Source organism: Gallus gallus, chromosome 4 (genome assembly GCF_016699485.2).
Source record: "Gallus gallus isolate bGalGal1 chromosome 4, bGalGal1.mat.broiler.GRCg7b, whole genome shotgun sequence".
Taxonomy (NCBI): domain Eukaryota; kingdom Metazoa; phylum Chordata; class Aves; order Galliformes; family Phasianidae; genus Gallus; species Gallus gallus.
In genome coordinates this window covers 16,172,625-16,198,890 of record NC_052535.1, presented here as the reverse complement: position 1 = coordinate 16,198,890, position 26,266 = coordinate 16,172,625, and the positions used below count along the sequence as shown (strand labels likewise).

The window sequence follows — 26,266 nt, the reverse complement described above, 5'->3', positions numbered from 1 at the left end:
TGAAGTGAGGAAAATTTGGGGTGAAAGTTGTATCTCACAAGCAGCTGGCAGGGTGGAGGTGCCAGCACTGGCTGCAGCGGCCTTCCTAGAGGAAGGGGTCCGGGCAGCGAGTGGTCTCATGCTGCAGCACTGTGGGAGGAGATGAATTTCAGTGTCTCCTTTTGAGGGTGTTTGCTTCAAAGGCTGTGACTGACCTCAGTCAGATTGAATGCAGAGGGGCAAGTTCATTTTCCATCCACCTGGGCTCATCCAAAATTATAAAATAAACCTCAGTCCCAATTCCCTCAAGGCTTTGGCTCGTATTTCCTTGTTGAGACAGGAGATTCATAAGTAGGAGAATAGCTGCCCATCTGTTAGGGATGCAAAAGAGGAGAAATATGTTTGGTCCTCTGATCTCCATACCCAAGTCCTGCTCATCCTGAGGGGGAAAAAATTCAGTTTTCCTCCTGAAGCCCGGTGAGAGCAAGAAGGAAATGGAATGACCGTAAAATTTCTCAGCATTTGAAAGAATGTGTGGAGGATAAAATAGGCCTGGGGGCATCACAGTGACTTTGAACAAAGCTGGAAGCATTACTGGCCTTTTTGCAGAGGTCTGTGTAAACAGTTTCCACTTGGGTGAATTCAGAGGCTTCCCTGGTCTGATGTGAAATTTCATTTCAATTGTCCCCAGTGTGTCAGGGACACTCTCAGGCAATGTCAGTTGGGAGATTTTTCATGTCACCAATTTGACCATCTGCCTTTGACAATAAAACGTGTGCAGCACTTGATGAGATGCTGCAAGAAAATGCAGAACACAGTGGGAAAAACGCTGCAAGCTCTTTGTGTCTCATTTCTGCCCAAGCCTGCAGCCAGGGAAAGCTGTGGAGCAGATGTAAGCCTACAAGGGGGGAATTCTGTACACTGAATAACTGGAAGTAGAATGCCAGCCCTCAGATGTGAACCAGCTATGAGAAACATGAGAATACCTGTGGGAATTTGCGCCAAATCTGTGTGTGAAATCTCTTTTTTGGAAAGCTGCAATATTGTGCTTCTCTCTATAGTTCTACAGAGTGCTCAGCATCCCAGGGAGATGGGAGAAGGGTCTGTGGTTTGTGCACATGATTTAGTTTAGGATGTCCAGGTGGAGTTTAGGACCTCTCACCTATGGGCTCCTGGAGAAAAGTGGACAGTGAGAAATGTTCTGTGACCAACAGACCTGAGAGCTGTGTGGTTGTACAGGGGGAAGGCTGGGGGTGCTGGGCACCCGCTGGCTCTGTTCCACCATCATGGGCCAGCTCTCTTTTCAGCTCCCTGCCTCTCCCAGTTCTGTGGTTTCCATCCAGAAGTGCACTTTGGCCTGACAACACGTGGTCCATTTCCATCAGGAGGAGCAGGAGAAAGGATTGGAGAAACAAGTGGATTCCAATTTCCATCCAAAGATCCCTCATTCAGACCCAAGCTCCCTGCTGTCTAATGAAGTGTAAAAACTGCAAGTCCTGGTGTCAAGCTGCATAAGTGCATTGCTGTGTATGTATCAGAGCCTCTTGGTTGCTAAAGAGATGGACTAAAGTGCAAATAGAATGTGTAGTTATCAGTCAAATGCCTTGAAGGTTTCTAAGTGGTAAGAACTGGTCTGTCTTTAGAAAAATAACTTCTGGGAGTGCAACCAGGAAAGATCGGCTAATTTATTTTTATTTTGTTTAAAGGACAGAGCTGTGAAGTGTTAAAATGAGTCAACACTGCAGTTAGCAGCTTACATTTCTGACTCAGATCATTTCACCCCTCTTTCCCCATGCCACCTCCCTTCTCTGTCTTTGGCTGTGGAGGTGCTGGTCCTGCTGTGCTGGGGACTTTGTGTGCCACGGGGGCCAGAGCCTGCGGAGGGAAACGGCACCAAGTGGAGGGGAAATCGATAAAGAGAAGCAGACGGTGTGTTTATCCAATAAATCTTGGTCCCTTTTCTCTTCATCTGCTCGACACAGCTGTGTCCAGAGGGAGCCATAACCGTGAGAGGGATACCTGCCCGCTCTGCAGCAGTGCTGCGGCACTCCGCAGCCATGTGGGAGGAGGAGCAGCACTGCTCTGTGCAGCAGCTCTTGTCTAGCTGCGTGTCTGCATTCACAGGGAAAGGGGCACTCTGGAAAAATGGAAAGCCAAAACAGTTTCCACCTACTGAAGAAACAAGGAAAGGATTTTCTTTCTTTTCAGGATCAGAAATTTGTTTGGAGCTGGGCCTCAGTCATGCATTGCAAGGAGTTCCTTTGATTTATGCTGAGCTGATTTTGGAGGACACTTTTCTCTGGTGATTAGTAGCATTCAGTTAGTGTTTTAGTTAGTGCTGTGTTAAGCACACTTGTTTTCTGCTTGGCAAATACCCAGGTCAGTATGCAAAGGGAAAAGCCACAGCACCTCCCATGAAAAGGAACTTCTGAGTGATGCTGCATGCTGAGGACTCTGCTGCTCCTCTGTTCTCCCTTCCTGCCATTTTTCTGTGTCTGGGCCAACTTCTTCCAGAGCACTCGCATCCTCCCCTCGCTCTCTGTCACTGAGATGCTATGCCCATTTCCCTTGCAGAGGCAGTGAAGCTGGGATCCCCAATGCCAGCTCCTGCTCACCCTGCTGGGGCTGTGCTCCCCTTCTAGCACACCTGAGATCAGTCAGCTGAATTCATAGCTTTGCTGCACTGTGGTTTAATGTAAGGCATGGCCCTCTCCTTCCCTCTTTCTCAGGCTGTGTTTAGGAGAGCTGGATTTAATTTTCCCTTTCTGCAGAGCTTTAAATGTTGAGGGGCTCCACTTAGTTATTAGTGCTCTCCTATCCTGTAGGCTTCAGGAAGTGAGATTTTTTAGCACATAGGAGATCAGATGTTCAGAGAGACTGTTGTGAGGCATGATGTGAAACATTTCTTTTCTTGCAGAGCACATTATGGGTCATATTGCCCCAAACCGTTCTCATTACACCTACCTGGTGACTTGAACTCACTTCCTTACTTTGAGAAGGTACCAGGGAAAGAATTGACTCAGAAAGTAGTTCATGGTGATGCAGTCCTTTAAGGGTTTAGAAAAGTAGGCAAAAGAGATGTCTTAAGTAGAATGGTTTGTCACTTTGCAGACTCCACACCTGCAGGTCTTTTCTCCATGGTAGGGGAGATCTGCCCTTGCCACTCTTCTGTGCTTTGTCTGTTCATCTGAGCTCTTCAAGGAAACTTGGATGTAGGTGTGAGGACGCATGATAGTGATTTATTATGTGAAGTAACAGAGAGCCAGCAAAGGCTGTTCACCGATTGGCTTTCTAAGCACTGTTGGACTGTCGTAGTATTTGTGGTGTGTATTTCTGAGCATCTCATCTGCATGTTCAGCATTCTGTACTCAAGATTACTTTTCAATTCTTCGTTGTCAGCTCATGGCCTGCAAGAAGAGTCAATCACTCTTCCACCCAAATGTCTGCTTATGCAGACACTGAAGAGACCTTTAAAATCATCTTTCTGCTGTGTTGAAAATGTGGTGTTTACTGCAGGCCAGCATCTTATTTTAATACTGTGTATATCTCAAATTGCAGAACAAATCCCATATGTAGCTCTGCTCCTTTCAGTAGAACTGTCTAATAACAGACTTCTGGTCTTTTCCTGTACGCATCAATTTTGCCTCAAAAGCCAATAAATGTTTGATGCATGCTTAATAATCTAATGAAAAAGTGATTTTCTGCTGTGATGTGTTTCTTTTCATTAGATATTTTGAAGAGGATGTAATGTTGGTACTGTTCCCAGATGCTTCATGAAAACAAATACTAATACCTAATTACTGCCTTACAAACACTTTATTCTTTGTGGTGGTAATTTATAACAGAATATTATTAATTAGACCAGAGGCTTGGTCCCAGTTGGTGAGGTATCTGCCTTACTGATCTCATTTTTGTTCCTTTAGCACATACATCATTGTCATTGTCATTTTTAATGGTGACAGAATAATGCTAAAATGCATTCTTAACTGTGACTTTGTCAAAATTTTACCTGAGTTTCTAGGAGATGAAAGGCAGTGAATGAAGTCATCTGGTGCCTTTATCTACGTTGTCTTGTGTCATCAGAGTAGTCTGAGGGGTTAATGTCCTAACTAATACCAATTTCGAAGAGTGGCATCTGTTCTCAAACCAGAAACCATTCATGGAAAAGAAACCAAGCGCTATTCAAATAGCTCAGGCATAGGAGAGACTGCATAGCAGCACAAATCCAATAACAGTAATATCAAACCAACTGTGACATTTTCATAGTGACAGAGAGCCGTGGTACACTCAGCAATAAGCCTGCTTGTCTGAGGACCTGTGGTGGCTGGGCACCTCTAGGTATGACACGTGATACCGAGGGCTTAATGTGCAAGCATGATGCTCTCCATCCTTTTTGATGTTTCTGACTGAAACTGAAATGTTGTACTATTTGATTTAAGAATAATGTACAGTTACATATTCTGGTTAGTGCATTTATATCCTGTAGTGTGGTATTTTCCCCATGAAATTCAGACCATCTATTTTATGGAATGTAGGACTGACTAAAACCAAGCCATTGTCAATAGAGAAATTATTGTGCTTGCACAAAATAGTAAAATGTTTCTCTGGTGCAGATGAATTCATACATAGGCTTAGTTTCCACAAACTGGGCCTAATATATGCTAATTATCAACAATTTAATTATCATCATCTTACAGATGCTCACTGTTGTACCATCCAGATCTATTTGGATTCCAAATCTATTCACATTTAGCATTCTGTGATCCTTTGATTTTGCATTCTATGATTCTATATTTAGCCATTCTATTGTGAATCTGTTTCTTGACAACCTGGTAAAATACAAGATAATAAAGAGACACAAAATGTAGTTAATGTTCATTGGCAACATATTTCTACGCATTATTGTCACAACTGAATTAAATTATGTAAAAAAAAACAAACAAAAAACAACAAAAAACACAAACACCCCAGAGACAACAAAAGACCAAACTTGCAAGCGCATTTAAATTATTACTTAAATAATAAATTGTTAACTAGTCTCATCTGACTTTCCATAAAATCTGTATTCTTCCATTTTCAGGTGGATTGCCTGCAGTGGTAATCAAGAGAAGAAAGCCATGGTATTGTCCACTTGAGACTAGGGGGAAAAAAAAGGTAGGCTTTGAATTCACTAGTTGCAACTCTCGTTCTTTCTTTGGAAGACTTTCTTAATATCAATGGATGGATTCTCTCAAAATGTTAATTCCTATGTATTGTCTTCTAAACCCACAAGTAATGAAAATTATTTCTTTAATCAAAAAGAAAAAATGAGATGGTATAATACACCATTAAATAAGCCTGTAAGTGCTACACAGGAGTTATAAACTACTTTTTATGATGCATAATAATGACTTTTATTCTTGAGACAAGACTGACATTCTTGCAGCTGAAATGTGTGTTAGGATTATGTGGTAGAAAGCTATTTTGGTATTACAATGTAATTTGCAATGAGAAATAAGATTGGTGAATTGGGATGGTAGTTTTTGTCCCTGATGATTTCTGGTTTTTGGCCTTTCCAGCTGGTGTCTGCCCCATGCATGCAGGGAGCAGATAAGGGCTACGTGAAGATCAAGATGGGAATCCGGGACCCCCTGAGGGGTTGTGATGGGTTTTAGGATCAGTTTGTGTGTTATATTTTGGTTACTTGTTCATGATGTGGTAGCTGTTGGACAAGACTCTTAGCTGGTAAATGCACTCATAGCCCAGGTACCTATGAAGCTGCACTATGCTGTACTTTCTGCCATACATGGCGCTTGCATTTTGCTCCTACATTTGCAAATGAGCAAATAGTCCAGAAGTTTCAGTGGAAGATACAACAACTCTGTAGTAGTTCTCAGAGCAGTTCAAGGCTTCTCAGCAGAGCAGATAAAACTATTTCCCTGCCCTAGCCAGAGGGCTGGGAGCAGAAGTGGGACAGAGAATGGTGCAGGGGGAGGGCTGAAGAACTGGGCTGCTGACTCACGCTCCCTGGGGAGGCTGGCAGGAGCCGGGTCGATGACTGCTCTGCAGCCCGCAGAGCAGCCCGTGCTTGACCCCTGCATGTAGGGCGAGAACAATCTGCCCACCATTAAAGTTTCATCTCAGTTGCTGCTGTCTGGAGAGTGACTCAAGGCAGACAGCTCCTGTAGAGATGCTCATCTGTCCCCTTTTTTTAGCACCCAGCCATAGGGCTGTAATCTGGGTGGTTTTGTTGCGTGCGCCCAGTCTCTGACTTTTTTTGCCTGTTTTCTGTTTGTCTTCAGCCTTTTCCAGTTGAAGCATCTTTACTTAGTAGTATTTATCATCTTGCTGGCAGTGGCCATTTGTTAGGTTTAGGGTGCCAGATGCACGTGATTGTAGATGCTCCTGGTGCTGCAGAACGGCAGCAGTGTGGGCAGTGGGTGCTGACTGACATGCAGTGGTGGTGCCCACAGCCAGGAAAAAGAGCATCCAGAAGGCAACAAAACCATTGTATTTTCTTCAAGTGGGCTTCCTAAAGGCCCAAAAGTGCTTTTCCCAGAGCTGCTTTCAAATCTTAAGCTTTGTAACATAATAAGTGAAAATGATTCTTTCCATACCTCCCATCTCTGAGCATGTGAATACTGTAGCCTCGTTAAGGATGTTTCAGATATTTTCCTTTTTCTGAATGGTGTTAGTAATGTACTTCAAAGAATGAAGTATCCCTGTGCTGGCTGTGCAGGATTTTATGCAATATTCAAGATTTTTTCTGGATCCTCTTGTTGTTCCCATAACTTGATATAGAATGGCTCACAAAGGCGACCATGTGCAAAGTGTCCCTAGAGAGCACACTGAGTTTAGGCTCTCAAACCCACAGGGAAATGTTCTGTTATCCCGTTAGCATAAGCAGTTTCACAGCTGATGTGAAGTAACACAAGGGTTCAGATGGCAATCAGATTCACAGATGCTACTTCTAGAAAAATGAATTGAGAAGGACCATTGAAGATGCTAAACCTGCAACATATTTGCCTGCAACATGATTTTGAAACTCAAGCGAAGAGAATAGCAGAGTGAGCTATTAAAATTCAGCTTTGCAACTGACAGGAAAGGTAGTGTGAGCTCATTTCCACAGGCATTGGCTTCTGCTCTTTTGTTCTTGTTCTTAATATTTTGCTTAAGTAATTAAAGAGAACAGATCTAACTTGGAAATATTTGTATCACTGCAGCATACTTCTATTTCCAGGGTTTACCTGCAGTAATGTTACGATATAAGATTTTTCTTCCTTTATTATTATCTTTTTGAAGGTGACTGTTTTAACAAATAAATATAATGAAGGCAGCAAGGCAGCTGTGTGTTTCAGATTTTAGATGGTGCTGGGCATGATTAGCATAGACTGCAAGGGAGCAGACAGCATGGATTAAACAACATGCTCAAATCACTCTCAGGCTTTTCCTCAGGGCACTGTTCATTAATTCAAACAACAACAAAAAACCCTCGCAAGGCAACACAAAATGAAGCATCTTTCCTCAACCAGCACAGCTGCTGGCTGCCTTGCTTGCCTGCCTGGGGCTGGTTCCAGGAGTCACCTTCCCCTTCTAATCCTGCAAATGAGTCCCTTACAAAGGAGGAAAGACCTGGGAAGAAGATGACCTCAAAACCTGGGATGAACTGGAGGAAGGGGTGCTGGGTTTATGAAAGGCAGGCCGTGTTACATATACTGTTAATACTATTATATTGATATGTAAATAATCTCTGATTCTGAGGCTGTGAGCTATTTGGAAGGAGTTTTGGGGTTTTCTCTCCTGGAAGAAGAACTGAGTTTCCTGCTGTTTCCATACAAGCTCCTCCCTGCTCTGTGGTCGAGGTGGGCAGACAGTGGCACTTTGCCTTCAGATGCTGGGAAACGTAGGAATTGAATTCAATTTGTAAACAAACACCTTGAGTTGCTACAGATGGGACTTCTGAAATGCCTTTTAGATTATATGCTTGAATGCTAGATGACTTTTCTTTGGCTCTGGGTTTGGTGGATTCAAGGCCTGGTGCTCAAGAAGACCCCCTGCATTGCTGTTGGGAACAGTTATCTTTCCACTGACCCTTGGAGCTGTGTAGGGCTCTTCTCCTGTCTTAGGCAGTAATCCCTGTCCCATAAGCAGGGCTGTGTTGTTGTCCCCTTGATTTTCCTTTCACATGTAAGGTTGGTTCTCTTGCAAATCTACCTCATTCTGAATTTGATCAGTGAACATTATCATGACCGTGTCCCTTTAACAAATGTAATGATGTATAACAAGGCCTGCAGTAAGTAATTACTTGGACTCTCTTACTAATTAATTACCTGAGGATATTTATGGTCTGTTCAGCACAGAAGAACTGGCACTGAAAAAAAAAAAAGGAATGTATTCGCAGAAATGTTCCTAGTATAAAGGGTGTTATATTAATGCTTCATTTCAAGAACTAATGTTAATACAATTTTTTTTTTTAATTTTTTTTTTTTGTGTGTTGAAATAATTGAATTCCAGCCCTTCTGGTTCATAGAAGAGTCATGCATTTTCTCCAAGTAAATATTCCAGACTTTGGTAATGAAATTGTAGAAGTTAGAAGCGAAACCGATGTGCTTATTCTTGCATCCCCATTCTTTTTCCTTTCCTTGGTTCCTGTAGAATATATGCTGGTTTTGGTTACTGCAGAATAGCCTACCCCTGGGACTTGTGCACAACTTTTTGTATAACCCTTGTTTTAAGTTCTGGTGTTCTTGAAATCAGAGCATGTGATTTTATTGAGAGATAGTTTCATATAACAGTTAACAACTCTAACATTAACAGAAGCAAGCAGAAGAACTGGAAATTCTCACTACTTTGACATGACGCAGTGGGATGGATGATCAGACCATCCCAGTGGGAATTTTGACAGGTGTTGAAATGCAGAAGTATGGTTTCGTGTCTGTATGTCCTGCTATTGTAACATCCCTAGCAATTAGTTGACTGGCTGAGCTGTAGGATCTGCTCTCCCTTGTCAGTGATTAGGAAAAAAAAAAATGCTTAACATTAACCAGTCTTATTTTCTAGTTTATTTATTGTATATTATTATTTTTGATTGCTGTTGCCTTGACTATGCTGTAGCCTGAGATGACGAAGGCATTACCCGAGAGGTGGCTTCCTGAATTGCAGTGACATGAGCTAACAGGGAAGCAGGATGGAGGGTATGGGGATAGTAGAAGGGAAGAGATGGATGATGGGGTATAACAGTAATTGAATGTGTCCTTGCACTGAACAAGGGGCAGGGAACTGGAGAGGCTGGGGCAAATGCTTCCTAGGGAGCTGAACCCTGGGAGCTCTTGTAGGGCGCTTGGGGAGGAGTGGAGCAGGGTAGCAGGGACACTAATTAGCATGAACACTGAAGTCTGTGGGTGCTTTGGAAGTTAGTTAACAAGGCTTGTGAGGATTTTCTTGTTTCACTTCTTCCTCAGTTGCTTTATAATCCTCAAAGTATTTTGTTTAGTGTTTTGTTTTGCTGTGTGCTTAGTGCTGTAGATCCTGATTGTAAGGGGTGAACTGCTGCCAGCTACCACTCTGTTAGCTCCTGTATGCAGATAGCTGCTCTGAACGTGGCTGCGTGGTTAGTGGGTCTTTACATGAAGTCATCTACATATTCCAAAGGTTGAAGAGAAGTATTTTTCAGTCATTCAAGCTTTTGTTTGTTTATATGCTACTTAATAAAATAGCAGCAATTAGTATCATCTTTCTGAGAAACAGGAGTGATCTTACCAAATTTTGGGAGAAGGTTAATGCTAATGCACATTATTTATATGGCTATGCATTGAAGAATTTCAATTTGCAGCATGAATAGTTCAATTTCTATTTAGGGTGCAGTTCCAAAGGAAGTATAATTACAGTCAAGGGGTGTCACAGAGCTGGTGAAGCATTTGGTTAAGAAAACATAAGAGATATTTTGTGAAAACATTTTAGGGTTATGCCCTCCTAAATACAGAGGAAGCATAACTAAGCAAGAAAAAAAACCTACTACTCAGTTTGGGCATTTAGTGTCATGGAGTCATTTGAGTTGGAAGGGACCTTGTCCTTCCTGAGGCCATCCATACACAGCCTCATAGCATCCCTATACTCCTCCAAGGGTACCTGGACCCTGCTTCCACTGTCTCTACATTTTCTTCTTGCTCTCCAGCTTGAACAGCATGTCCTGGTTCAACTATGCTGATCTCTTGCCTTCCTTTCCTGACTTTCTACACCTCAGGATGGAGAGCTTTACTGCTCTGCAGAAAGTTTCCTTAAAGATCTGCCAGCTGTGGACTGTTGCCTGGTCCTTTGAGGTCTGTTTCCTAGGAAGGGTTTTTTGACTAACTCCCTGCAGAGCTGGAATTTGGCTTTCCTAAAACTTAGCATCCTGATTTCACTCTTTGTCTGATATCCCTGAGAAGCATGAACTCCACCATTGCACAATTATTACAGCCCAGGCAGCATTCGATCCTGATCTCACTAATTGGTTTGCTTGCATTCGTGAGGTCAAGTATCGCATCCCCCCTGGTGGGGCTGTCTCCTACTTGGCTCAAGCTGTTATCCGCGATGAGTTCCAGGAGCCTCCTGGGTTGCCTACAGCTTGCTGTGCTACTTTTCTAGCAGATGTCAGCAGGATGAGAACCTGCAATCGTGACACCTCCTGTAACTGGAGGAAGGTGACTTCATCTAGAGGCTCTGCTTGATCAGGTGGCCAGTAATAGACACCAACTGCAAGGCTCCCTTTGTTGCCTCTGTCTCTAACTCTCACCCATAAGCTTTTGACTTGCTTATGACAATTCTTCCAGGATAGCTCTTCACACTCCATTCCTTCTGCAGCATAGAGGGCAACACCTCTACCCATCCTTTCTTGTCTCATTTCTGTACAGCTTGTAAGCCATTAATAGCCCCACTGCAGTCATGGGAATCATACCACCAAGTTTTGGTGACAGCAACTGCATCATGGTTTTCTAGTGGCACAGTGGCTTCCAGCTCCTCGTATTTGTTTCCCAGAGGTTGTGTATTGGTGCAGAGAAACTTCAACTGGGCAGCTGGCCTTGTTGCCTTCTTGGAGGATAACTCCTTGATAACTCCTTTTAAGTATTTCCCTTGAGTTTTCCTGTGCCCTTCTCTATAGTCTCAGTGTGCCCTGGCTCATTTTAAGATTTTGAGTGCTGCAGTGTGGCCAGCACATCTCAGGGCAGCACGCTCAGGGCCCCTACATGTGCTCTCTCCCTCTAACCTCGCTATGCTGTCCCTCACATGGCTGTGGGCAGTCTCACTATCACCCTGCTCCCCCTTCAAACCTAGATAAAGCCCTACCAATGAGCCCTTTCCACTCTTATAAAAGATGGACAAATAAATAATGCTACACTTAACTTTGTTCACTAGATTTTTGAAATAACCACCTCTGCCATATCCAGCACACACACGAGACTATATCCATTCCTCCAAAAAGAGATGTAATTAGTTGCACCTTTATCAGGATTTTTTTCAATCTGTCATGTTTGAGCTCTTTTTGTTAATGAGAAGATGATTCAGTACCATGTCAAAGCATACATAAATCTACTCAGTGGCAGTACATATAATTCATTTGAAGTGGATACAGTTGATGCTTATTTAATATGGACAAAATTTGAAGATGCCCATTTTTCTTCACCTTTCCAGTTGCTTTTCCCTCACACGACATGAATGCTAAAAGTGACCACGATCATCTCCCATAAGCACCTGTCCAACCATACTTTTTAATCCACTCATTTACAGCAATCTTTGCTTGTAGGAAAATATTGAAATGCAATCAAGCAAAGCTGTCAGATTGTTCTGTGTCTAAATGCAAGATGCTGATTACTGTTGCCACTGCTAGCTGAATTACACTATTAAAGGCTTTTATGAAGTATTTGCATTGCTTGTTCATACAAATATAAAATCTCGACAACGCCATGGTGAAAAAGGAAACAATGCTCATCTTATGGCACTTTTCTTCTAGGATAAGGCAGCAACAGTAATCTGTGGAAAACATCTATATACACAGCACATTTGATAATGTCTTTTTGTTTGTTAATTGCTAAATTATTTAAACTACATCTCTCTCTGTTGCATACAGATTGTTGTGCACTCTCTGCACACATTCTTTAGAATGCAGAGGTGATGGGGATGGGCAGACCTGTGCCTCTGTGGGATGTCCACATTGTGTGCTGCTGCTGCTCTGGAGGCTAGGGAGGGAAATCAGAAAACAGACTGACAAGCATGGGTTAGGAAATTGCTAGAACAATAGGTGTGTTCTTGCAGAAAGTTTATCTGTGGGGCAGTAAGCCTACTGCTGTGTAATGTTTTTTAGCACTGGATAAGTCCATCTGGAAGACATTGTACAGAGAGGTGGAAGCCTTTGTCATTGGGATTAGTGCATATGTTGTCTGAGACAAGATGTCTCAGTGCCTTGTGTTTTCCAGGAAACTCCCTGGCTTAGAAAATACAGGCGTTGGAGATATTGAGTGAGGAAGCAATTTCAGAGAGGTCTCACCACACTACATTATTCCTGAGGCAAGGAAGAAGGGTCTTGGTTCATATTACAAAGCAGGGACACCTCAAGCTCTCCTTGCTGTCAGCTGCAGCTGAAAACATAAATGTAAATATAAATTCCTGTGAATGCCCAGAAAGCCTGTGTGCTGGTGCTGAGGCACATCTGTTTTTTTTTCTGCTGTCGCTTTGGTACTGCATTGTTTCTTGTGTTCCTTTTTATCAATTATGCTACTAATACAAAAGAAAATATCCCCATTGTCTTAGTAAAAGCCATTCACGACAAACTTGCTTACAGAGCCATTTAGCAACCAGAGCTCAGCACAGCGCAGAAACACTTTGCTACAGCTTCATCCTTGGCAGCAGGGAATGCCACAGCAGTGTGGCCAAGGTCTGCAGTGGCAACACTTGTGGAAAGGAACTACTTGAAATGGAGTAGTTAGGAAATGGCACAAAACCATAATCCTGGCAGTGACCTGCCATTCTCCCTTGGCATCTTTCTAGAAAGTGTCTGTGTTACAGTAATAAAACTTGAGGAAAAAAATTGCCTGCCTTGTCGTCTTGCTTTATTGCTTGCAAATGTCATTCTGCAAATTGCCAGTGCATTTCTATTATTCAATAGCTATTTAATAACACGGGGCAAAGATTTTGCATTTTGGTTGTTGCTTTCAATTTAACAGTCACTATTTGGTGCAGGTTGAAAGTTCCAGGAGACATTTGCTCTTGTCCAGCCATAATCAGGAGCTGTAAGCACTTCTTCTACACTTTAAGACAATGCTTTTGTGCTTCTCACTTTAATTTGTGCCTGTTATCAATGCAGGACTGTCAAGAAGCTGTGTTGTTGGAGAGGACAAACAGTTGTCAAGAGTAATTTAATGCTTGATTATTTCTGCAAGCTGTATGGCATAATGATTTATTCTATGTTTTAATACTACCTGTTTTCATTCTTACTACTTTGTATCTTTTAGCTGACATAGAAATAATTTCAACCTAGAGCCAAGTTATAACTTCTGTACTCTAATAAGAGTTGAAAATATGACAAAATAAATTCTACTGACCTGAAAGCAAATATAATGAGAATATGGAATGTAGCAGTTTCATTGTCAGTGCAGGATAATCCTTGGTGGATGTGCATTTCCCTGTTTAATGTGTTAGAGCCATCAAACTCGCATTACGAAGGATCTGCTGCCTTATGAAGATCCCAGCAAGAGATGCGGAGTTGGGGGTCCTGGATTCTTCTTTGGAATCGGCCATGAAAACTTGATGCCTGTGCTGTGTGTGTACTTTTATCACTTGGCCCCTGTTTCCCACCCATTATCTATTTGGTGATAGGTAAAGCCGCATGAAGTATTTTTGCAAAAAATTATTTAAAAATCACACATACTCAGATTAGCTAAATACTCAGTAATTTCACTCTCATTAGGCCATATCAGCCCATTTCCTTCTGCCAGCTTCAATTAATCCATTGTTGAAATGGTTGACAGCATGTGACTGCCTTTGCTGCCTCCTGTCTCTTCACTTAGCACATGAGAGGCTGATGGGCTGAAGACTCTTGTCAGCCTCTTCTGATGTAGTTTGCCAACAGATGGCAACAGGTCTTTGAGGAGAACCCAGTTGTTGCTACTTTCAGCATCAACACAGAATTTCAGCACTGTCTGGGAGAGGGACATAACATGGTCCTGAGCCTGCTTCCAGCCTCAGATGTTCTTTTATCAATTAGCAAAACTGCTGATGGATTTGACACAGCCTTGGGAATGCCTGTGTCCCACAGGATGCGAACTGCTGTGCATACTGATAGTAATCTGCTCTGCAGAAAGTTGGGAGGTACAGAAGTTGAATGTAGGGTCTGATTTTTTCTTATCAGTAAGATAGTCTTTCTTTTTTTCCTGGAAAGGGTAGAGTGCAAAGCCTAATGTTTACAGGAGGCACTATTGTGCATAGTATATAGTTAGACATTACAAGTAGAAACACACCTTGTTAAACCTTCACCCAGGCAACACTGCCTGAGTAGTATCTTGAGTTCAATGCCATACAAGTGCTGGATGGTTGCCATGGGATGTGCTGGGGAGTGCTGATATAATTAATATGCTCAGCATTTCACAATATCACACAGCACTCAAGCTGCTAAATGGAGCAAGTGCCAGCCGTGGGGCTGGTCAGGGCTTGACTTCCCAGGCATGTTGGTGACTCACGTTCCTGCCACTGGCTCCAGCACATTGGCTGTTCTCACTTGCAGCTCCTGTCATGAGCCCCAAGATGAATACGTACATGTGATTTGTTGAAGGAGAGACTGTTGCAGTGTGCAGTGCAGGGCTGAAGGTCATCAGCTGGGGTCATGCTCGTGTAAGCAGTAAGGAGTGGGAAGAAAGCAAGGAGTTGCCTTGTTAAAATAAAAGGCTTGCAGAACACTGAGATGATAGGCATAGTGAAGCTTGGGTCCATGCAGTGTTCATTGCAGGATGGATATGTCCATATCTGCTTTGCACAATACTAGTTTATAGCTCTCAACTCAGTCCAAATGGTGAGAACATCACAGCACATCAGGAATGATCATCCTGGTTGCAAAGGCACTGGAAGTGATCCTATTAGTGCTTAGGCTCATGTTTTAAAATGGATTTAGAGCCTCAGTTTGTTTGCTTTTTCTCTCTCACTCTTATAACTCTCACAACTTATAACTATACACGGCTGGCAGCAACAGTTCTGGCCTTTATCATCCTCATCTTCAACGCACACGTTTTCACCAGTCTTATTCATTTCTGGTCACATTCTTATAGCTCTTCAGCAGCTTCTGGTAGGAAGCATGCTTTGGTATTTTGGCCATTTCATTCTCCTGTTCACCATATGCTGTGGCAGATTTATGAAGGATTACATCTGCATAATCACCAACCTGTTTTATTTCATCAGCTGTTCCAGTTGGCAGCACCAGGTGCTTTCCTCAGTCTTTCTGCTTTCTCCCTTTTAGTTTTGTTCGCTGCCCACAAAACAAATGGTCCTCCTATGGCCACCTAAATGGCTGCCATTTTCTTATTACCATATGGCTCATCCCTCAGTGGCTCATGCAATGTGCAGAAATTGCCTAGCCAACAAGCCTTGCTGCTGGTCGTCTCTGACAGACCAGGGCTGCTGGTGCTGCTTGGGGATATCGTTCATGCAACTTCTGATGAGATAAAGTGATCTCACCATTGCATCCTTCTCTGAGACTTCTGCATGTGTTTTGTCTTCACATAAACGACCATTCTATCAATTCATAAATATATCTTTTTCGTAGTGAAATGAGATGGGGCTTGCTCAAGAGTGAGGAAAAAATGATTTTATTTCTGAAATTAACATTTGTCTACAAAATAAAATGTGTTCAATTGACAACCTGTTGCTGTCCCTTACTAGAAGGAATGCCCACGTAGTGCCTCTATTAGTGACTGCAGTATTAGTTCCACCTGAGTTTATCTCACAGCTCTTGTTGTGTTTCAGGACTGTTTTTGTGTTTTTTCCTTTGTTTGGAACAGGAGGTCTCTGGGAGCCATCTGGGACTTACTGTGTTATTTACCATAGAGATAATAATACAGTGATACATTTTAAACTGCTTTTTAATGTGTTTTCTGGCAAATTGTCTTTTGCTGTGCTAGGTGTGAAATCATCTTAAGGGGGACAAGCAGTATTGGCATTTGTGCAGGCTTGTTGATTCTAACTAACATTTGCATTAGATTAGAATGGTAAATGCTGTCTTCAGTGCAGAAACATTTTGCATGTTCTCAATGGTATTTTAAAATGGAGTATTGCTAGTTTGAATATGAGTCAGCTGAAATTACAGAAAACGTTTCCTTTAAAATACCATCTGAATAGAAACAGCTGTCATATCACACAGAACCTGAAACAAAGCATAGCACAAAACTTGTGTGGCATGTAATAACCCTAGTATTAGAATCTATAATGTTTTAATTTCTTCCTTGGGATATCTTTTGTGCTCTTGGAATATTACATTTGCATGTGAATGGAAAAAGCTAAATTATATTCCTAGGTTCAAGCAAAGAAGCTAATTTCTAACACTATTGATAGAGGAACTTCTTCAATTTTATTTCTAACATCATTGTATCAGGCTAAAACTCTTATTGCCATCAGCGTGTTTGTCAGGTGAAGTTCTGAGATCATCTAAATATTTTATGAGGTTCATTGAACAGTGAAAATAATCTTGCTAAGACCTGTCTCACTAGTAGATTAATCAGTACTATAGTTTCTCTTTTTTTTTGTTGTTGGAAGTTATTAGTGTTCAATTTAGTTTATACTCATCTTTCTGTTTACCTGTGAAAGCAGTGAAACTCTCTCTGCAGTTCCATGTAGTTCTGTGTCCAGGGATGGGCAATGGAATTGTGAGGGGTCTGGAGCACAAGTCTGATGGGGAGTGTCTGAGGCAGCTGGGATGGGTCAGTCTGGAACGGAGGAGGCTCAGGGGAGACCTCATCGCTTTCCGCATCTTCCTGAAAGGAGATTGTGGCAAAGTGGGGGTCAGCCTCTGCTCTCTGTAACTACTGATACTGATAGGATGAGGGGTAATGGCCTCAAGTTTCTCTACAGGAGATTCAGGTTGGATATTAGGAAGAAATTTTGTCTCCAAAAGAGTGGTCAGATGCTGGAATGGGCTGCCCGTGGGAGGTGGTTGAGTCACCATCCCTGGAGGTGTTCAAGAAACATTTAGATGTTGTACTAAGGGACACCGTTCAGTGGGGAAGTATTGGTGATAGGTGGACAGTGGGACTAGATGATCTTGGAGGTCTTTTCCAACCTTGGTGATTCTATGAATATCAGTTCATTTTAATTCAGGGAAAGTGCCACGCTCATTTTCACAAGTCATTTTTAATATTTGCATACGTGTGTCTATATGTGTGTATGTATCTTCCCTTTGATACAAACCTAAACACAAATATATGTGTATATTTATATATATGTGTGTGCATGTATTGAGTTCTGTGAAGCAAACAAATGGGTGGAAAAGCCAGAAATGATATCCTGTATTGGTCCATTTTGATGCTATAGAATAATATGAAATATCATTTTTGGAAGGGCCATCAAAATGAAATCTTGAGTGTATTTGAAATCAAAATGATCTGGAGGCACAGCAAACACAAGGCGTTTTATTTATTGCAAAGAAGTTTCACAAAGAGGGAAGATAAGAGTGACTGGGTAAACAAGTAGTTTTTAGATAGCAGATAAACCTGTAAAATGAAATCAGTTGACTGATGGACAGAAAATATTATACGTCTGTTCTCTGAGCTGTATTATCCATTTCACGGATGCTGAAGCAGCAGGCTGACTTCTTCACCTCTCCTGCTGGCAGTGTAAAATGGCAGCTACTGTATTTAGTTAAATTGTCACTTTAATGATTAATGATTTCTACAGACAGCACAGGAATACAATCAGCATGCTGAACCCTAATGGTTAAAAAGAAAAAAGAGGGTGGAATGTTCAGAACACTCTTTCTTCATAATATTTAGGGCTGGCATGGGATGTAGACGAAGAGGATCATAATCTCCTACTGCTGCTTGAGGCTTCATTCTGGTCAAAATGTGACTGAGCCTGGCTCTTAAAAACATGCAAACAATATTTTAGGTGGAACTTACATACATAATTTTAACTTCTGTGTAGTGAGGATTTCCAAATTCAAAACTGAGAGTAAGGCACAACATGAAGAAAGTTGGAGTGCAGATTAGCTCTCGCTCATTACTGCATGCTCACTGTCATTAAATACACTCAGAAAAATATGCTTTGAAGCCTGTATAGATCTTTCAGCATAAAAGCAATTGGGCTTTACTCAGGTTTATCAAGCAGTTGGGGTGAGCCACATGCTTCTGAACCTGCCATGTAAATTAAAGACCTCAGTTTGGGATTAAATAGTTCTGGGAAATAATATGGAAATGTATTAAGAATTTTCCTTGTTCTTGAATTACTGCATTGTACCTGCATAGCAGAGGGGATTATTATCATCTGGTAACCTGGTGCAATGCTTTAATTAAGAGCTACAGTCAATACAAAGAAAAAATGATGTATCAAAGATGAAGGGGAGCCTTTCAGTACTGATTGTTATGTTTCTGATGGCCTCAGTGCCAGAGTTGATTCTGAAAGAAGTTTAATTCCCCTTTCCCTCTAGGTATTCTTTTAAATAAAGAAAATAGTGTAGCAGGAGTTGCACCAAGACCAATGAAAGCTCCCTAGGTACTTTTTATTGCAAAGTCTCAGATTTTGTGCAAGATTTTATGCTATATATCGGGCATAGAGCCTTTGCAGTAGCTCTAAAATGCCTTGTTCATCAGCAGCTATCTGAAATAGAGGGAGAAAGATACCCATGTGGAGATGCATAACATGCATAGCACAGGGACTGAGAGTGCTCTTGGCATGGAATAGGATTCAATTAATGCTGTGTTAAAAATCTGGGAATATTTCCAGATACAGGGATCCTCATTCATTCAACAACTAGACAGAAAGGAGAGCAAAAAACCACCAGACAGGTGTAGGGTAATTTAACTCCATGGAGGGAAGGGCAATGGAAGTGTAAGCACCAGTTCATCTGTATTCAGTGTCTGATAGTGCAGCTGTTCCTGAAAGACATGGGAATCACGGGTTTGCTGTGCCTAATAAAAGTAGGGCACAAAATGTTGGAACTCTGTTGCGATATCTTTGAGTTCCTATCAAATTGCTAGCATTGCTTGAATGCCCATTTCCATGACTGCACTTTACCGCTTGCCTTTCATCGTGTGGGAATCTCAGCCCTAAAATCAAGTGATGCCTGCCATGCTTTTTCTCCTTGGTCAAGGATCTCAGTAATTTTCATACTGAGTGTTTTTGGCACTTCTTAACCAGTTAAAACTTCCCTTCTGCATCTAGTAATGTCCTCTTCTGTCCTAGTACCCCACTGCACAAACACTAGAGATCTAGAAGACTTCACGGGTTTTATATTACTTCTCTTCTAACTTTCTTGAACTGCCTAGAGGTTTGATTTTTATTATAAATATTCTTCCTAGTCCATGGCCTCTCTCCTGATAGTATCAGCCCAAGGACATTCCTTGCTTTCGAGTTATAACAACTTGGATTTCAAAGTGCTTCCCATGCTGTTGCTGCTCATGCTGTCATTACAGAAAGGACAGTTTGTGCCTAAAACGATGCATTTGAATCTGAAATCTGGAATTTTGCAGTATCCAGGGAAATGTGCATCTCCCTTGGTTTTAATATTTATTTTAAATTAATTTCAAAACCACAGAGTGATTACTGGGCCAGATCTACAGAGAAGTAGCCATCTTTGTTGATTAAAGAGTTGCTGTTTGATCAAAAATATTCATAATGATTACGATCAAGATAGCAGCTTTAATTCCTCAAATACCTCGTAGGCAGCAGGATCTTTGAGCCTGTGGCAAAAATATACCCTGTACAAAGAATTGTTTTATCTTCTCTGACTTCCTATTGCCTCAGGGATATGATGCAGCAGTTGTTTCAACTGAGTATGAGTTACGCATTACTATGCTGTAGAGAGGTTTTATTTGGAATTTTCCCAGGATATGTGTTGATGGTATTTTTTCATTTGTATAAAAAGCTTCAGTACTCTGAGAAGCACATTGATCTTGCCTCAGTTGTCAGTTGGGAAGAGAGCATCCTGTTCCCTCTTTTTGTGGCATTGTCTCTTAGCTGACAAGATATCTGCATCTATTGTACTCCTTTCTTGTTCTCCTTTCACTCTGATTGTCATGTCAATATGTGCAGGTGCTAATCTATACACTTGGGGACAATACATTAATGAAAGAAGAATTGTCTATATCCCCTAACAAAAATATCTTCAGTTCACAATGCCCCTTTTCGCTATTGTAACAGTTTTCTTAATCTAAAAAAATTTCAAACTATGGAGAAAGCTTCTCAAGAGTGGGGAGATTACTCACAGAAATCTGCTTTATATTTCATTTAAACAGTATTTTAAATAGCCAAAAGTAGTATTAGATCTCTCACACTGAGATTTTAGCAAAAAGATATTAAATAATATGTAGAACTGAGCAGGAATCTGTACTTAAGTGACATTCTCTAAGGGGATGCTATTGTACCCTGCCACATCCTATTGTTATACAAAGATATTGTATACTTGATGAAGGATGTTCTTCCCATGGATACTGTGATTCAGGCTTATATTAAAGGAGAGGATAGGACTAAATGTATCAACAAAGAGGGATTTTCTCGTGCTCAGACAGATCTTGAATTTACAATTCTCTAGTGTAATAATGGCTTGTCATTCAGATTTGTGCTGAACAGCCATTAAATGGACATGTGAAGTCTGTCCACTGCTGTCAGGAACACACTGAAAAACAGGACTAAATGCTTAGTGGATCACCACTTTATGTATCAGGAAGGAGCAGCTTCAGAATTTATGCTAAATGGAGAAGTAAAAAGCAAGTATAACCACTTGCAGGTGATGAGAATTTCATAGTTTAGAAACATGCACTTGAACAAATGATGACTAACAAATGTTAGCCATGGGTATTCATGTGTCCAAAAATTAACATAACATCCATAGTGAATAATCTAGCCTAAAATAATTCTATACTCTATCAAAAGCATCTGTGTCTTCATTTCTGAAAATGTGGGAGCACCTCGCCTTGATTCTTGTATTTCAGGTTCTCATTTTTATTTCCATGTGATTGAGATACTTACGCTCAAGGGGCTAAAGCAGCCGAACTAGAAACCTTTCTGTGCAGACTAATATTTTATAGTCACTGCTAGTGTCCCTTCACTGACCTCAACACCACTCATGTGGGCTCACATTCTGTTCAAGTAACAAGTGCTGTAAGTCACCTACTGTGTGAATTAATTCAGCTTCAATAAGCAGAAACTGCTAAATGGTGTCAAATTATGGGCAGAAGTTATATGAAGATTTTCCCCTAAAGATGAGTCTAACAAGTTATCTGGTCAATTTTAAGGAATGATAGATAAAACCTGGTAGAGCATGTAAGATTTTGTATTCACAAAATCAACTACCATAGTCCGATTTTCACATCAGAGCCAAAATGTGGTAAACATGTTTCAAAAACTGTTGCCATGCAGTAGATTTATGAAATATATTGTTAGCTTTATACTTGCTGCTATATTGATTTGTTACTTGCACACCAGATAAATCAGTCTTTTTCTATAGAAAGGACTTCAAAGAACAGTTGTTAGTATAATATTATGGTACCATACAAATGGCTGATTTAAGTCTATCATTTTGTATGGCATTAGAGAAACATGTAACTTCTTATCTCATCTCCAGGTCCAGTGCAATGGGTTTTGTAGCAAGTTCCAGTTGTGTGTGTTACTGATATTAGTTGATAAAATCCTCGTTACTACCTTTCTCTGTAAGACATAGCTGGATGCAGAATTACATGCTTCGATGCATGTATTTTAATAATGGATGTCATTAGAGAGTACAATTTAACACAGTGCACATTCTAAAGGTTTGATTAGTGCTCTCCATTGGTGTCAACACACACCAGAACAGTTTCTTAGAAATGAGGAATAGGACAGGCTGATCTTGGCTCGCATTTGAAATGAAATGGGGTGCTGCCTTTGTTGACCTGCCTGAACTTTTCTTTGTCTTTCCTTTTGTGGCTCTTTGACTCATTTCCATTTTATTTACTTGCTCCTGAACTCTGATTTTTCCCCAAGTGCTTCACTTATTAACCACTTCCCTTCTGTTTCCCGTTCGTCTACACAGGGAGCCGTACAGAGAGATGGAGGTTTAGAGCACCTCAAAGATGGGTATTTATGAGCTGACTGTAATTTCACTACATATCAGACCTGAAGAAACTTGCACAACAAGCTGTCCCAAAAGATACTCTGGATGATATTTCTTACACAGAAGAACATAGAAGGTGAGGTGGAGAAATCTATGGTTCAAGCCAATAAATGTTCTTTTGTGTTTGTTATTGTACTCTAGGATTAGTAAATCTATAGGTCTTCAGTAAAATATTGGAAAGGAATATGCCATCCAGATTAAGACAGTTCTGTAAAATCCCACCGTTACAAACTACGACTCACAGAGCTCTTTGTTTAAATTAATAGTTATCTAAGAAGAAATGAACCCTAAGTAAAGGAGTTTAATTTCTTCAGTTTACCTCAGATTCATGCTATTCCTAACAAAGTAGATGTAAAACTCAGTAATGTGACTATGGCTTGGGACAGAGGCTGTTTCCTAAGAGGTTGCTTGAACTACCTTTGCCACAATGCAGAATTTCCCCTCAAGGTTGTTTTCATTTCATTTCTGTTGATCGAAAGTTTGAGACCCACTAAATTCAGCCAAGGATGGAGCTTATTCAGTTGTTCAGCTACCAAATGTATTTGTCATCTCTTTTGTTTTCTTCTCTTTTAACTTGTCTAAGACTTTTTAAATGATAAATGGAGGCTCTAATTAGCTATTCAGCATAGGTAAGAACAAGCAGCTTCTGAAATTCCTTAATGCCTGTACTTTTAAGATGAATGTGATTTATGTACCATAGAATAGTTACTAAAATGCCTCCTATTTCATGAGAAAGGAAATGTTCTTTTTACTTCAATTGAAAAACATTTTTTTCCGTGTTTTGCAAAATGTAACTAATTTCTTTTACACTTTCATTGATTGGATTTTGCAATTCAAAACATTTTTTTACCCATACACTTGTACATATTAAAGAGAAACAATTCATCTGAAATGAGATGCTTCACACTCAATTATATCTGAATTTCTCATCTACAACTCTTGATTTCAATCTTGGGTGTCTGTGCAGCTATTGAGGCTGAAACAATGTAGAAGGGAAATGCTGTTATTTTCAATTTGTAGCAATTATACTCAGAGCAAAGCAGATGTGTTTTTCAGTTTCTGCACATGGAAAATGGCAGGCAACATGTGGAAAGGTTGGCTGATTTCTTTTAGGGAGAATCCCAGAATCATAAGGGTTAGAAGGGACCTCTGGAGATCATCTTCTCCAACCTCCCTCCCCCTGCTAAATCAAGTCCCCTGGAGTAGGTTGCATAGCAAAGTGTTAGCAAACAACCAGCTGTGAGCACTTGGTATAAAAAGCAAGACTAACATATAGATTCCCACCAATTTGTATTGCATCTAAACCAGAGCAGGCAAAAAAAAATGTCCCTCTAAGTTTCAGAAAGTGTAAACAATTCACAGATGGATTATTGTGGAGATAGTAAACAGGTCCTCCTGAGTGTGCACATAAAGTCTGAAAACAAACGGTTCCTGAAGACAGCAGTGCTCTAAGATGCAGTAAAGTCCTTCTATGCCTAGGATATGGATATGACTGAAGCATTACCATCACTAGGGCTTGAATCTGTGCTTCTGGTGAGATTAAGTGAAAAGAGCTTTCTTGAATCAGTGCCATAAGTAGGTGCCTACATTTTGCTCTGTTGTAATACAAGCATGGTGAACTTGTGGCATTATGTACATGGATCTCTTGAGGTAGATTAGCAATATATTGGGAATGTTAATGCAACCTGAATGCACCTACTCCCAACACATGCCTGGCATGCCAAGGAAGCATAAAACATCATGCTCTGATTTAGTTAATAAAGATCCTGGAATTATGTGTTCACTCAACCTACCCCAGCATTGAATAGTTGTATTCTGGAGCTGAAATGCTCAGAACAATGTTGGGGAAGTATACGTTTGGCTAAACTGGAAGTTATGTAGCCAAAACCTGAATTGCTGTTGCAATAAGGAATATAGATTTTCATCCTACTAGAACTTCTCATGGAATGCTATTTTAGCTCCCATCCTGTGTATCTCCTGGAATCAGGTCTTTTCAATTCCCAGCTACTCTCAGGATGGCTAATGGAGGCTTGCAGCACTTTGTGAACAATGCTGATAGCCTGCACTTCCAAGATGAGCGCTCTTCAGATCTCTGATTTGTTCTATTTGGCTGTTATGCATGAGGAAATAGTACAAGCACAGAACTGTTCAGAGAATACCTTGTTATGGTTTAGAACAGCAGCACCCCTAAAGGAGTGTTTTTAAAAGTGTCTGAAAACTTAATTTGTGTTTACCCTGGTGGGAACTTAAAAGATGAAAGTAAGGTAGATATGACCTAAAAACTGAATGGGCCTGATTTTATACCTGTTGTAATGCAATTGTTCCACTTTTAGTGTTACTGTTATAAATGTTTCTCTAGTAATAACTTGGAGGACTCAGTAAAGTTCTGGATCCTGTTATGTTGAGGTTTTTTTTTCTCAAGATGTAACGAGATCATTATCTTGCCAAATATTTTTTTAATGTGATATGTGTAAGCGAGCTTGGAGCAGGGTATAGGAGCTGCGACCTTCTGCACTTAGTGCTGTCACCCTGCAGAGTTCTGCTCCGTGCAGTTCTCACTGGTTCTGAGAAAATTTCTGGTCTATGAAATAGAACAGCTTTAAGAGAAGAAAGAGAAGGCAAATGTCATCATTGTATGTTTTGGCCTCACAGTGGGAAGGTGTGCTTGCAAAATAAGACTGATGGGGAGGTTATTCAAAGCTTAGGAGAAAGGCAAAATGACAAGACTGCCTGCGTGGCTCAGGACTTCTTTAGGGTTTCACCTTACAATTAGGGTTCTTCCTGGAAGGAATGTGTATCTGAGTTGCCATCAGGAGAAGATGAAACTGGACCCAATTCACCCACCATCTCCTGGATGAATGCTTTGGCTTTTTTGCTCCTGGGGAGGGAAAAGGAGGCTCTGACCTTCCCTGCCTCCTTCTGGGAGGCTGTATTCAGTCTCAGAGAGTCGATAAAAGAGCTCAGGCTGTGCCTTCAGCAGAATACTATCCTTTATTTGACAGTCTGGTCAAGCCCATGCTCCAGGAATAGTCTCTTGACTGCTTTAAAGCAAAACTAGCCAAAAAGAGATTCTCCAGCAAATTATTTCTTGCTCTGTTGACTGTTGAGAGGGATAGTGCTAGCGCGAGGCACTGAGTCACCGTGATCTCCACAATGCTCCTAAGTACCTTTCATAAGAAAGGTCAAGGATAGCCTTTTTCCTCTCTGTGAAGTTTCTTCAGACAGCTGGAGCCTTGTCTGGCTCCTTTTGCTGCAGGTCAGCCTGGCTTTTTACCAAGAGACTCCTTGATTCACAAGACCATATTTCTTCTACATCTTCTATCCCTCCTTTCTTCCCACTGGTTGTTTGATGAGGTGGGTTTTGGTTTATAGTTGCCACTCACAAAGAACACAAATTTGAGAGAAACAAACAAACAAAAACCCACCAGCAAAAGGATTTGTGTATGATGAGAAACATCCAAGTGTGTGTCCTTTAAAAATGAAAGATACTTAGCTGTCCTCCCTGTGCTGATGACCCTCACCCATCACACTTTTGAACTGTAGTTCAGGAGGAGGGATGATCTGCGATGATCTGTGCCACCAAAATAGAATTTGCAGACTGACATAGATTTATAGGGAGTTCATAAACTATGCACTGATTTCCAGGATATGGAAACTGCAGAGTCAATTTTTGCTAGTTCTCATGACAGGAACAACTGTGACCATTTTAAAATAATTTTGAGATTGTTTTTGAGAGTAAACATAATGTAACATAGGCTATTAAATTAAGCATTACAAATAGTAAAGGTAGCTGTGTTTAGATTTAATATATTTAGTGATCAAAAATCAAAGGTTCACAGAAGTTAAGACCTGCTGAGCGTAATTAAACTACATTCTGTTAAAAGATACTGTCAGCAAAATAAAATGCAGGCTAAGGTAAAGTATACAGAACCTGCCATAAATTGAAAACCTGCCAGTTTACCTGCAGCTTGTTTGTTCCTCAGTCATGCT

General features: G+C 40.9%; 1 long non-coding RNA gene across 1 annotated transcript in view; it reads left to right on the top strand.

The window, feature by feature from the left end:
- The window catches only part of LOC101750610, a 478,463-nt gene that overhangs the window by 139,975 nt on the left and 312,222 nt on the right, over window positions 1-26,266 (top strand). Inside the window, exon 5 of the long non-coding RNA XR_006939090.1 lies at window positions 5,060-5,133. This is a non-coding gene — a long non-coding RNA (uncharacterized LOC101750610). The remainder of the gene's footprint in view (window positions 1-5,059; window positions 5,134-26,266) is intronic.